General features: G+C 33.4%; 1 protein-coding gene across 16 annotated transcripts in view; it reads left to right on the top strand.

Annotated features, from left to right (window-relative positions):
* LOC145263650 (5-hydroxytryptamine receptor-like) overlaps nucleotides 1-7,173 on the top strand; it is a 1,538,699-nt gene that overhangs the window by 1,229,968 nt on the left and 301,558 nt on the right. For 2 of the 16 annotated variants that reach the window (XM_080120514.1, XM_080120525.1), the window contains one exon: nucleotides 5,422-5,479. The exons of the other annotated variants lie outside the window; for them this stretch is intronic. The gene's annotated coding sequence lies outside the window, so the exon portion shown is untranslated. The remainder of the gene's footprint in view (nucleotides 1-5,421; nucleotides 5,480-7,173) is intronic. 16 annotated transcript variants of the gene reach the window in all.

Raw genomic sequence — 7,173 nt, 5'->3', positions numbered from 1 at the left:
CTGACCAATGTAGAAATGTACTTTGTTTTGGATGAACAAGAAAAAGAAAAAATAATCACAAGAAATCGATAGCATAATCGAAAATAATATTGACGAAATAAATAGTGGCTAGGGAGATAATTAGAGTGTCAGAACCAATTTAAATAAATAATTGAATTAAACTGTCGTTTAGATTTAAATAGCACCGTGGAAAGGAAAATAAAAGGTGGGGGTCAAAGGTCATACAAGGGGATTTAATGTCTGTATGCAGTCCTGGATAACATGTCCACATATAGCAATGCAGACAAATTCCGACATGTTAACGGTCGCTGAAATTCGCTCAATATAGGAACTGAAGCAACTTTATTTCATATTAAATCGCACAGCATAGAGTGTCAACCACATTATGACTAATAACAAGGTCCAAATCGCAGAGCTTGCAATATTCAAATGTCCTGTGCTCTTTTTAGTAAATGTTTACACCTGTTAAGATTCACTGTTTTATTTTATTTTGACAGCGTAGCAACTAATTTACAGGCTAAAAGGCAAGTCGAGAGTGTTCATTAGGTTAAATACCATATATATCAAGTTACAGATCCTTAAACCAAACATTCAGAGGGGACTTTTTCAGAAACTTTCCAAAGTTTTCGCGCGCACACAATAACTTCTACATAATTTAATCAAGGATTTTCATATATATATATATATATATATATATATATATAACAGAGATGTGTGTGCCACAGACGATTTCTGATTGGTTAATCCAATAATCACATCTCCTAAAAAAACTATGGTTCCTACGCTCTTAACTTTACCATAAAATATTATGGTCTTATTCATTGTCCATCTTGGAAGGGTTTAATTTTTTTCTAACTTGCCATTTACAAATTACAAAAATACGAAACTTACACCAGACATACAAAATCCAACCTCCGACACAACGTCCGCCATTCTGGCGCTAGCCGCACACACGTACACACAACACGAAAACAAACGCTGGACAGATTATTAGTACTGCTACTACTACCTAGCACACGCGCACACCCGCACACACACACTCTTTAAAACATGTTCTTTTGAAGAGACGATGTTTTTAAGCTGTTAACATACATGTTTTAAAAATCTAGCAAAAATTAATTTTCCTGAAATTTTTCAATATTTTAAATAAATTATGCCGGCTGACAAAATTTTAAAACTTTTTTTTAAAGCTAGAAAGATAAAATTTAAAAATACTTATTATATATATATATATATATATATATATATATATATATATATATATATATATATATATATATATATATATGAAACTAAACTAAATAAAACGCGCGTTCACTCGTGGTCTTTTCATTTCGGGTTTGTATTACTGTACACATAGATTCGAAAAAGTTGTCAAAAACAAATATATAACAAATAAATGTTATCAAAGGCAAGATAAGTTACTTTTCTACCATATTGGATATATTTTTCGTGTTTTTATTCAATGTAACATGTTTATTGAGCTCGAAAACTATACAGTGTTTACCGATGTATTGGAAAATTCAAGATGGCGCATACTCCCTCTTTAACACGGTAAGTATGGGAAAAGGTGTTATAAATAAAAAAACTAGAAAGAATACTATTAAAAACCCGCCGAATATATGTCAAGCTATGTCACGGTAACATATATTGAGTGAGTTTTTAACAGTATTCATCCAGTTTTTTATAACACCTTTTCCCAAACTTACCGTGTTAAAGAGGGAGTCAGACGCCATCTTGAATTTTCCAATACATCGGTAAACACTGTATGGTTTTCGAGCTAAATAAACATGTTACATTGAATAAAAATACGAAAAATATATCTAGTTTTGTAGAAAAGTAACTTGTCTTTGATAACATTTATTTGTTATATATTTGTTTTTTGACAACTTTTTCGAATCTATGTGTACAGTAATACAAAGCCAAACATTCGTTTTGATTTTAAAAAAATTCATTTTGATTAAAAAAATAGTTTAATTTTAATATTTGTTTATTGTCTTAACTCATATCAAATGTTTTGCTTGTGTTCTGCTTCAAATATTCATAATCTTACATGCATAATTTTCATTTAATTATATTAAATAAACTTCAAGTTTACTACAAATCAAATCGTGTCCCTTCACTTTTTTAAAATGTAATTTATAAGTAATTAAAGAACGCATTCTAATCTTTAAAATCTATAATACAACGAAATATTCAATTGCTTATAATACTTAAACAACTTGTGTTTTTTTAATTATTTTTTATTATTAATATTAGATGAGTTTCAGTATAAATCATCGTGTTCTTTCTTTATTTCTTTATTTTAATCCAATTTTGAAGTTTTGTAACGCTGTCTGTAAAAATTGCTGTTCATTATTGACAGTCTAAGAGTTCCACATATCTTGCTTGTTGGGACCTCGGCGATGACGTCATTTTTTCAGCTGGCCGGCCATCTTTATAACGAAGGCCACGCCACCACCACCCCCACCAAAAGGGGAAGCCTCGCATTTTCTCACCCGAAAGGGGGGAGCTTGGCAGTTTCTCCCCCAAAGGAGTAAGCCGGTGTCCCCCCAAGGGTGGGGGGACGAAGAGGCCAGCAGGAGGTGACTTTTTTCTTAGGGGGGAGACGCCTCCAGGCACCCTCCCCCTGAAGGTGGGGTTGGGGATTATCTCTCCCTGAAGGGGGGGGGGAGGCCGGCACCAAGCATGTAAATCCAGAGGGGTGACTTTTTTTGTTACCCCTCGGAGTGGGAAGGGGGCCGATCACCCAGGCAACGCCGGGTAACCCCTGCTAGTATATATATATATATATATATATATATATATATATATATATATATATATATATATACTCCTTTGGGTAGACCACTGTCGGAAATAATCTTACCCCTATTTAGATGGCTGTAAAATACGAGGTTTGCTCGTTGCTTGTAAATAAAAAGACAAGTGGTTTGAACATTTTGAATATTTTACTGAATCAATAAGAAAAATTTTGGATTAAATTACGGCTGAACAGAACCTTCTACACGTTGCAATATGATATACATGGTTAAATGGTTAACAAATGTGTGTTGTTGGAAATAGACATTTGTAAAGGATATTTACAGGCAATGCTACCGTTGATCTATGGGTAGAACTGCCGACTATCAACGCGATGATTTAAGGTATAACCATTGGTTTGGAAAACGTGCTAGTCTAGCTACACTAATTAGTTTGGATACAAGGAAACACTACTGTATGTGAATTACTATATGTGTGTGTGTGTATATATATATATATATATATATATATATATATATTTCTACGTAATATCGAATAGGGCCGTTTATTTTACTGAATCAATAAGAAAAATTTTGGATTAAATTACGGCTGAACAGAACCTTCTACACGTTGCAATATGATATACATGTCCAAGTGGCCCAATACGTCCTAATATACAGTACCCGTGCAAAATCCGTGGAGCAGTTTCTCAGAAAACTGTTTCAGCTTGACAGAGTACAAAAGCGGCTTCGAAATTTAGATCTCGATGTCATTTTCCATTCGTTACAACACGTTTTTATATAAAAGAGACATTTTCATGACAAATGCAACATTAAGAAGCCTAATGTATGGTTAAACGTGGAAAACATGTGCAAAAATACCGTCGTTTTGCTACAATCCCTGCCAATATTTCTCATTCTCACTATCTCTCTATAGTAAACGAAACTGCTAGGAAGTGTCTTCTGTTAATACAAGACCGAGGAGTAAGTTTTAGTTTATTTTAACCAATTTTTTTTCAATTCCAATGTAAACAAATTCTTGTTGAGCCGCCCGCTTTTATAATTAACTTATACTTAATGAGAACTTAGATACAATGATGACTTTTTCGCTTTTATGTTACTGATTATTAATTATTTTATTTAATTTCATTAATGGAGGTTACAGTTGTGTGGTTTAAAATAAACATTAACATAAAACGCTACCTATTTTTCTAAAGAAGAAAATAATGAAGAGCCATCACTTTCAAGTATATTTAATACGTTTTGTGTAACAAAATGTGTAAGGAAAGTCCTTTTAAAAAAAAAAAAGAATTACCGCGCCCTCTGTAGATGTATAAGGAAAAATTCAAGATGGCGCCCGACTCTCTCTTTAACACGGTAAGTTCAGGAAAAGATGTTATAAATGTTGCAGCAATTCAATAATCATTATACACCGGTTCTGCACGGAATTCAACTAGCAAGATGCCTAGACGGACGCGAACGGTTACTCAGACCGGACCCAACAGTGGTAAAATATCCTCACACGGCACGAGAAGCAACAGCAACACGATTCCCCGACCAACTAAATCGTCGCTCTCCCCATGTCTTTTTCATCACCCGCTTTTATCGTCGTTGTAGGCCGGCTAAATTTGCATATTGCGAGAATTCGTGTAACTTTGCGAGACATCATACTTTACAAAAGACGGCGGCCGCCATCTTGGTCTTTCTTTTGTATTTTCGGTCGGTCACGACGAGCTGATCTCGAGGTAAGTCTTTTCCCCTCGTCCGTCTCTCCCACGTACCCACACAACACGCAAACACGCGGGCGCTTAACTCCTGGATGCACGTTACATTTTGCTCTCAGTTAAAAGTCAAAGAATGAGGTTGTCTTTGTTATTCGATATTTTATATGTAATATACATGTACTTATGAGAAAAACTACGTGTGCAATGTTGGATTGCAGAGGACATGATGTTGAACTAGTTAGATAGAACATTTGAGCTAAGAATTGTCAGCCATCATTTTTGTCAGGATTATCTTGAAGAGGTTTACATTCATTCCTTTACCTCATCAAACCAACATTATTATCAGTCATTGCCTCATTATTAAATCGGCATTCATTAAGTTTATATCTTTGAGTTGCTTTTTCAATAACATTACGGCAAGCGTAATTTTTTAAACTTTTTTTCAATCGTGTTCTGACGTATTCGAAAATAATTCTGTCGAACTCGGGAACCCTCACAGAATTTCGAAGGGAACAGTTTTTTTTTAATACACAATACACAAGAGGTATCATCAACGTTTTCTGATAGCAATAACTGGGTAGGCGTTCTAAGTAATTCGCTATTGTATTTATGCTTCAACTTCCGGATTAGTGTAACTTACAACTGCATTTTAACAAAAACTATATTCTTAATGGATATAGTTTTTGTTATCTTTAATTGATATAGTTTTTTTTTTTTTTGGCCTATGTACAATTCTGTACAGATAAGCAAGATCGATAGAAAGATACCCGAGTCAGAGGAGATACACCTGAAGAAGAACGGAGATTACATGGAGAGAAACGGTGTAAAAATAATACTCACGAGACAGACTATATATAATAGGAAGTAGGAATAGTTTTACGTGTAATAACAAGTTTTGTGAATGCAAAGAATAACTATTTTTAATTAAAACATTTTTATTTGTTTTGATTTTTCAGGTAAGTCTTCCTTTGGCCGTGGTTTCTGAAATAATCGAAAATTCAAATGGGCTGACAAGTAAGTAACTCCAAATCAACTATTTTGTAATGATCTTTTTTTTTTACTAAGTTTTGTAATTTCAGACAAGGACTGAGAATTTATATTTCAAATTAGACTGGCAACATATTTTATCCAGGCTGTTGTGACGTCAGACCTACTTTCTCTCTATATATACGCTTTTTGTTAAATCACTTTAATAAATGTTATCATTAACAAAATGCCTTTTAGCCATGTGGTTCGAATCGCTGACTATCAACTAAATGGCCGTATGTTCGCTTACGATAACGAGAATCTGATAATATAGCCCCTTTGAATAATCGTGAAACAGCAAAACGGCTTTCATAAATTAATACAAATATATATATATATATATATATATATATATATATATATAACTACTTAATTTACTCACATAAAATTAATATACAAAAGTATAGATTTATGCGTAAACTCTAAGTATTTAGTTCAAAAGTGCTCAATACGGTTGTAGAGCTAGTTAGTAATTTATAAGATATATATGGCGATTAAGCTACACTGAATATTCAGCGTTTCATCCACTCTAGGACTCCTCAGGTTTATGCGCCTGAGGAGTCCTAGAGTGGATGAAACGCCGAATATTCAGATATATTCTATATATCTTATTAATTACTATATATATATATATATATATATATATATATATATATATATATATATAATGTGTGTGTGTGTGTGTGTGTGTGTGTATATATATATATATATATATATATATATATATATATATATATATATATATATATATATATATACATACAGTCCTGGTCAAATCATAAGACCACTAAAGAAAGTAACCGTTTACGCATATTATCGATTTTTTAATTAAAAAATGCTTGAAACCATTGCACAAAGGGAAAATATGATGGAAAAAATGAAATCTGCTCCATTCGAAACCTTAACCGTGATCTAATAATTATTTTTTTAAAAAACACACATTTTCACCTGGTCAAAATGATAAGACCACTGATAATTTATCTAACAAAAGGCAATTAGTAATTACTAAAAAGGGTCTCAGTATTTAGTATAGCCTCCATTATTACGAATTACTTCAAAAATTCTCTTCGGCATGCTTTCGACTAAGTTTTTTTATCAGTTGCGAAGAAATTTTATCCCATGTACTGAAAACTGAATCAGAAAGTTTCTATATCGAATCATACTGGGTTCCATCCTTGAACACTTCTTTGCCATCCATCCCAAAAGATTTTCAATGGGAGTGAGGTCCGGAGAACATGCTGGATGGTCTAACAATTCTATATCATTTGAAGAAAAATATTCTTTTGCTTGTCGAGAAGTGTGTATCGCAGCGTTGTCTTGCTGGAAAATTCAATTTCTTCTACACAGACATGGACCATCAGTCCTGATAGAAGCATTTTCAAGCATTGAAATGCACTTCAATGATGTGTGCAACTTCAGGGTCCCAGCTGACGAGAAAGCACCCCAGATCATGAAAGACCCTCCTCTACTATGCCGAGTTGAAAAAGTTTCTTTGGGCATATTTTTATCATGCCAATAGTGTTGAAATCCATCTGGCCCATCTAGATTAAACTTTTTCTCATCGGAAAAATTACATTTCTCTTCATCCCAAGTCTGGTATTTGGCGGCATTTTTAAGTCGGTTAGTTTTGTGCTGTTCAAGGAGACGTGGTTTCTGCAGTCGCTTTAAATGATCGAACCCCT

This window comes from Euprymna scolopes, chromosome 39 (genome assembly GCF_053919585.1).
Source record: "Euprymna scolopes isolate OS-2025 chromosome 39, ASM5391958v1, whole genome shotgun sequence".
Taxonomy (NCBI): domain Eukaryota; kingdom Metazoa; phylum Mollusca; class Cephalopoda; order Sepiida; family Sepiolidae; genus Euprymna; species Euprymna scolopes.
Note: the sequence above shows the minus strand (reverse complement) of the source record. Positions and strands in the feature narration are given on the sequence as shown.